This window comes from Limulus polyphemus, unplaced genomic scaffold (assembly GCF_000517525.1).
Source record: "Limulus polyphemus unplaced genomic scaffold, Limulus_polyphemus-2.1.2 Scaffold126, whole genome shotgun sequence".
Lineage (NCBI taxonomy): Eukaryota > Metazoa > Arthropoda > Merostomata > Xiphosura > Limulidae > Limulus > Limulus polyphemus.
Window position 1 is genome coordinate 158,955 of NW_013665736.1, and position 7,699 is coordinate 166,653.

The 7,699-nt window shown below is 34.3% G+C and overlaps 1 protein-coding gene across 5 annotated transcripts in view; it reads left to right on the forward strand.

The window, feature by feature from the left end:
* The window catches only part of LOC106473087 (leucine-rich repeat flightless-interacting protein 2-like), a 95,268-nt gene that overhangs the window by 34,448 nt on the left and 53,121 nt on the right, over window positions 1–7,699 (forward strand). Inside the window, exon 1 of one of the 5 annotated variants that reach the window (XM_022402559.1) lies at window positions 2,338–2,398. The exons of the other annotated variants lie outside the window; for them this stretch is intronic. The gene's annotated coding sequence lies outside the window, so the exon portion shown is untranslated. Of the gene's footprint in view, window positions 1–2,337; window positions 2,399–7,699 lie in introns of those variants that run through there. 5 annotated transcript variants of the gene reach the window in all.

Here is a 7,699-nt window from a genome sequence, read left to right on the forward strand (position 1 = left end):
AGAGGACGCAGTTCTTCAAAAGTTAAGTGAACAATGATCTAAAGAAATATAAGAGTTATGAAACCAGATGTGGCTGTTTTATCATAAGTATACAACAAGCTGAAAAAATTATACAATTAATAGTTAATATGTATGTATGGGGTTTTGAGTTTGTTTTTACCTCATCATAGAGCAACCTAAATTAATTTAGGTATATGAATAGTGTTATGACATTTCGTCGAATTCATTATTCGATATGATACAGCGGATCAACATTTTAATGATTGTATACATGTGTTAATTTTTTTTTTCACCAGAAATTAAGTTGAAAAGAGAATCTTTGACGTAGAGGCTTAATGCTGAGGACTGCAGTTTCGCCTATTTAAGGCTTATCAGTCCAACTTGGGTCAGCAGATTCTCTCTTAACTTTCACTTCTGGTGGAAAAGGAAAGAAGTATTTAACACACACACACACACACACACACATACATACATACAATTAATAGTTAGTATGTATATAAATTGAATTATGAGCAATGTTGAAAAGAGTATTTGTTACAAACACATGAAATACTCTGTTTTGAAGAGTTTCATTTCTTTGTTGATATACAAGGACGCGGGTAGTTCTTGTGGTAGAGCTCTTGATTTTGGAGCTGGCAAACCAGGCTCGAATCCGTGAAATACCAAAAAATATCCCACGCACTTTAAGCTGTGGGTGTGTTATAAGAATAACATTCAATCCTTTGGGACGGTGGCAGATAGCCTTCGTAGCTTTGCCATAAATACAAAATGCAAATTGATATTCAATAGTGATTGTGAAACAAACACTCCCTTGTTGAAAAGTATTTAGCAAACATTGTGAAAATTCTAAGTTTGTTTTATGTTTATTTAATTACGTTTAGCATCAGTCTACTAAAATACGTTATCATTGCATTAACACTATATATAATGTGTAAGATTATATAAATGTTTGAAGCCACGCGAGCCTCACTGACTTTTGCTTGAGTTATTTATTTATAACGTGTAGCTCCACTAACAAATTGAGCCAGCCAGTGGCTTTGCTTGCGTTGGATGTTTAAAGTTTGGAAACCGTTACTCTCTTTTTCACTGAACTGTTTGCTTCTTGAAGTCATTAAGATGGATTGCAAAAGCAGGAATAGTTAAACGGATGTAATTCTGTCTATGAAAGAACTTTAGTGTTAGAGTGAGGACAGATGGTCTCTGTGTAGTATAAACAAGGAGTACAATAAATCACAAAGTACTTGTAAATATGCATCAAAGGGTTGGGCGTGGCCTGGTGGTTAGCATGTTGGTCTGTACATTGGAATGGTCAAGGTTCAAGCCACTGTCTACACTCTACATTTAAAAATATCTGTGTGAACGGAAAATACTGGTCACTGCTTTCCCCCCCCCCCCATGTTAGATTCAGCAGTTAAATATTAGGGAACCTTGGAGTGATTCATGGTTTAAGAAAGACAAAAATAAAAATAAATCTTTAAACCTTAGTATATTTAAAACAGTAGAAGTGACAGTTCTGCGGATATGGATACTTATAAGGATATTTAAAGCGTAAAATTCTTAGTAAAAATTTGCTCCTGGTATTTTTTCTGAAGCACTTTTATTTTGACTTCTATATTGCTAAGATGAAGCTTATCCCTAGGGGGTGTGTGTGTATGCATGCACGTATATGTATGTATATATATTGTATAGTTTTATGTGACATATAGAATGTATGTTGGTTTTAATATTACAATAAGCACAGTTTTTGAAAATGATTACAATACTTTCAGGAAAAAAACAAAAACTTGAAGTTCATTTGAATCTGTTGTGTCATGCATGCATATACAGGAGATGTATTAGTCATTAGGGAGTGTGTTAAACAAGTTTGTATAGGGCTGATGGCGGTAAAATTGCGTATGAAAATGAAAATTTAACGAGATTCTGATCGTATCCAGTATTCTGTTTACGCACTTCTGGTCAAATATAGCGAATATAAGCAGTATTTTTTTTCCCCTTTTTCAGAGGACGCATCCGATGAGGTAAAAAATGTTTATTGAGTGTCTGTTTGTGTGTCGTCGTTGTAGTGGTGTGAGGATTTTGTATAATTCTGTTTGACGTGCTACGACATAAACATTTTTTTTTGTCAAATTCTGCAAATTAAGAAGAAAAAAAGATAAGATAGTCGTTGAGAAAGAAAAAAGTCCAAGGATATGTCAACCAATTTTCGCAACTCAAGAAGAATGGCTTGTCTTGTTATTAGGGTTAAGTTTCTCGCTATTCGTTGAAGATAATTTTAGCGTTGTCCATGAGAATGGAAACTGCGTATGTTAAAACAATTTTAATTAGAAATTGGTGCCATTAGAGCAGACAGTATTTCAACACATTCTAACGTCTCGTTTGTTCGACCACCAGAACACATGTAATTATTGTTCAGCTTTTCCTTTTTATAGTTCGTAGTTGCTCACTTGTGCAGATTTTTCCCAAAGTAATTCTACCTAATCTCATTTCTACTGAATATATAATTTTGGAGTATTAACAAAGCAGAAGGTATTCGAGTGAGTAGGCCTAACAAGTGATAACCATGTTAGGCCTAGCTGGGATGGTTTTCATTTTTAAAATAATTTTATTATTACAATAAAACTGAAACTTAAATACAATACGTATTTCGTTTTGGCGATTATTCAGAATTAATCTAACAACAACAACAACAAAAAAAAGAACGAAAAAACATAATCGTAGTTTGTTAGTTTTCGACTGCTGACAGGTTGTTACTTAAGATATTTTTGTGTTTGGAAGTGGTTAGCATAGTTAAGTGTACAATCATAAATTGATTTTTTTAAAAACTACTATTTCCTAAGTATAAACGCACGAAAAAAATACTGTCCTGCAGAATAATTATTTACACTTTCTGTTTCAAAAAAATCTATACCCGTAAAATGGATAGTATATAAGTGTACGATCAATACACATTTAATTATCATTTTTACTTCGTTAGTCTTTTGCTTTGCCTTAAAATATTTAGGATATTTTATTATACAGTTAAAGCCCCCAGTGGCACAGCGGTATGTCTGCGGACTTACAACGCTAGAATCCGGGTTTCGATACCCGTGGTGGGCAGAGAACAGATAGCCCATTGTGTAGCTTTGTACTTAATTACAAACAAGCAATCCCATTATACAGTTAAAACATTTTCATTTCTGTTTTTCTCTCAGACAACTTGTGGTCTTAACGACAGTTTCTTACAGGAATGTATCGTCAGCCGAAGGCATTCTAACAGCTCTTGTTCGATTCCAATAAGCTTAGGGGTGCTCCAGCATATTAACCCATGGGTGCAACTACCTGTCCTATTGGTTGGATCAACAATAAATATCTATTATACCTTAACCCTCACAAGCGTATGTGTTACGAGTATATATATGTTTATACCCAGCTAATTAGCTAGAACTTAACGCCACAATTAGTATTAGTAACAATAAATATATTTACATATATCTAAATACTCATATATACTTCATTAATGAACTTATGGTAATTTAATAGTTCTAATAATGCTTTGTACTATACCTTATAAAAGAAAACTGGCAAATAGTAATACTTAGAATTCTTGATTTTCGTTTTTAGTCGTTACAAAGTACGTTCCCTTTACGGGAAAAGCAAGCATTTTCCTTAGATTATTTTATAACAAAATAGTTGTCTAATCATACGTGCTGCATTAGGCGATTTCTTCTGAAAAAAAAACACACGTAACAATAGAACAAGACGTGCTTATTTGTTGCCTTGTTTAACGTTGCTTGCGTTATGGTTTTGTAATAGGAAACCTTCTTATGGCTGTTTGTTAATAGATTGTGGAAAACGATTTCGTATACTAGCAATCCCTAGTGTCTATTTTATAAACATTATTAACATTCTGAAAAAATGGCGCTCGACTCGCAATCTGAGGGTCGCGGGTTCGAATCCTCATCACACCAAACATGCTCGCCCTTTCAGCCGTGGGGGCGTTATAATGTGACTGGTCGACCGACGCTGAATCATTTACAGTTTATTCGATAACATCTAAGAAACCACCTGGCCATGCCTGGCCCCCTTGAAAGATGTGATTGGTGGAACATCTTTGTTAACCAGTGTTTGACAGTCACGTGGTACCCCACTATTGGATAGTTTACGATAAAAATGTACGATATTGGGTTAATATTTAAATGAAAAGTCTCCTAAGAGACTAGTACTGTTAGAATTAAGTCAATTTGTATTTCTCTAACCGACGTGAATATTGAATAAGTGGAAATGTTTTTGAAATTTTATCTGCTTGAAAGAATAAAAACCAAATTACGATATCTTGACATAAGCATTCTAATATTAAGCTTTTAGCAACTGGTGTTGTAGAAGTACCACCCAAGGTGTCTTTAGATTTGCGTTTAATTTGGGGGATTCTAAATCACCCAGATTGCTAGATTTTATATAATTTATATGAAGTAAATTAAGGCACGCACTAGATTTTTTACTTCACAAAGTGAAAAAGAGTACAAGGTTTGTATTTTATTGGTAAATCTTCGACACGAGGACTTGGATTAGTTACTACGTGTCTGTGTTGGACTTTCTTAAATAATTTTAGGTTAGGTGTAAGAAAGAGAGAAAATCTATCCACGGCTCAGTGTGTGTGATCTGTATATATTTTATGGATATACTATATATGTTTAATAGGATTGTATTTTATAATATTTTACTTTGTATTAAGAAATAACAGATACTTATGAAAGACATCTGAATTGTGAAAGAGATCTTGACTCATCAAAAATTAAGGGATGACATTGCATTAACAACGATAGGTGTTGTCAAAGCTATTGTTACTGTATTTCAAAATGTTGTGGTACGATTTTAAAAGTTGGGTTAAGAGTTGTTGCAACGTGAAAGTTTGTAGAATTCTTTGCAGATAATTATTGTACCGAGTCAGTAAAAATATAATTTAAGCGAAAACAGTCTTAGTGGATTGAGATTATATCAAGTATGGTGAAACTGTATGCATGTTTCTTTCTAGTTTCAGTGAACACTAATATAAGAATAAAAGCATTAAAGTTAAAAAATGGGGTGGGGAAGGGGGCAAGTTTGCCGTATTCCACCAAACAAATTAGTTGAAAACAATTTAAAGAACATAATTTACAAAAACCAAACACGCCAGTTTTATCACCAGTATATTCAACTGTCAAGAGTTCATTGAGATAGCACAATGCGATATTGTTAGTAATAACAACTGTATTTCTAGCTTAGCCAATTTTCTCTTACCATTCCCTGTTCAGGGAATTGTCACATAGTTTAATAAGTTAATCCCACGGAACTTTTTACACCTTACTGAAGTGTATGGAGTTTCTGTAGGAGATCCTTCATTGAACCATATTACAGTAGTTTATAGTAACGATGAGCTTGGTATGAACATTTTGAAATAGGAGTATTGGAACCATTTATATTGATCAGATACTCGTGGAGCTTCAGATTGCCTGACTTTTGTTGGAGGTTACTGAATGTTGTGGGATTTCGAACCTTCTCTGTACCTACAGCTATCTCCATGGTTCTGTATGGAATGATGCAATATAATTATACTTCTGGAGCTATCTTGCCATATGGACTTACGATTTTGAACATTTCTTAACCATCTCTGTTGCTTGAATATTTTACCAGATATGCTTGTAATATGTAATTGCAGTGCCTCTTTTATGGTTGACCATGGGTTTATTGAATTATGCAGTCATCCTTTCCTTTCTGTTGTTTTGATAACACTGACACTACTACAACGTCAGGAATCAGTGGATCGTCAGGTGTTGATGTGTAAGGTACGTCAGAAATCAGTGGATCGTCAGGTGTTGATGTGTAAGGTACGTCAGAAATCAGTGGATCTTCAGGTGTTGATGTGTAAAGGTACGTCAGGAATCAGTGGATCGTCAGGTGTTGACGTGTAAGGTACGTCAGGAATCAGTTGATCTTCAGGTGTTGATATGTAAAGATACGTCAAGAATCAGTGGATCGTCAGGTGTTGATGTGTAAATGTACGTCAGGAATCAGTGGATCGTCAGGTGTTGATGTGTAAGGTACGTCAGGAATCAGTTGATCTTCAGGTGTTGATATGTAAAGATACGTCAAGAATCAGTGGATCGTCAGGTGTTGATGTTTAATGGTACGTCAGGATTGGTGGATCGTCAGGTGTTGATGTGTAAAAGTTCCCTTAAGAACCGTGGATGCCGTTCATATTTTTCTGACCAGCAGAGCTTGTATGAATTTTCCAGTATATTTATTACATTATATATTGCCATCTCGGAATAGTAAGAAAAAGAGGTATTATCGTTTAACAATTGATAGACATAGATAGTGCATTGACGAGTTAGTTCATAATAAGTAATGCCAGTTCTGTTGCGTGCATGTTATATGTTCATGTTAATATTTTGGTGGATACACTGAGATGGTATATTTATAATGACTGGACATGTTACTATATTTAGGTTCTTGTTTGAGATGACATCTTTATAACGACTGGACATGTTACTATATGTAGGTTCTTGTTTGAGATGGCATCTTTATAACGACTGGACATGTTACTATATTTAGGTTATTGTTTGAGATGGCATCTTTATAACGACTGGACATGTTACTATATGTAGGTTCTTGTTTGAGATGGCATCTTTATAACGACTGGACATGTTACAATATTTAGGTTCTTGTTGAGATGGTATCTTTATAATGACTGGGCATGCTACTACACGTATGTTCTTGTTGATTTTTTACAATTTCTAGAGCTAATAAGGCAAAAACTTGTCATTTGGAATCTTGACGTGAGTTTGCTGGTAGTAAAACTATTTTATTCCTTTTAATTTCATTGCTTATATAATGCTGGTATAGCATTATATTTCTCTGCCTCAACCGTCGCAAATTTACGTCCATTTTTTGTTTTAGTTAACAGGTTTACCAGTTTTTCAACTCATAAATTGACTTTATTAATTGAAGGTCCATTTTTCTTTCCAATCAACGATACTTTTGGACGAAACTATGGATCACTTTCATTTTGCAAAACCCTTTTCACTTGCACACATTCACCGAATTCAGTATTCACATATCCAGATATTTTTGATGCAGTATTTGATCACTGGGTTTATCCTTATGTTTAACAACTGACAATGTTTACATGGGAATAACTTCATCACATACCCCGAATATATTGAATGACCATCTATCTACTTACACAGCCTTATTTATTCTGAAACTAAGATGTTCCCTGCTTCTATACGTCGCATACGAGGGCCATGTTATTTTCGTCCTTCAGTTGACTAAAACAATGTTACCACTTTCAGTTCTTATTAGTATATTGTTTAGTTATAATTAGCCTAATAGAGGTATTTAGTTAAGGCTGAAATATGAGGCATTTGTGTAAAATCTTTGTTAAATTTTCGGTCTAATATTCTACTAGAAAAATTTATTTAAAGTAATTGTTCATGTCAGGCCCATAGCAGAATGTTTGAAGGGGGGGTCTAATTTGTAAGATCAAAAGCCAACACTCATTGTGCGAACCACAATTAACATGCAAAGTATGCTAATGCTGCAGGGGTCTGGGGCATGCCCCCCACCCAACAGAAAATTTGTAAAAAATAAATGCAATGATACTAAATTTGGAATGAATTTTGCATGAAATATAGCTTAAACAATTGCATGGCTGTTCACCTAAAATCCACAAACATCCAAT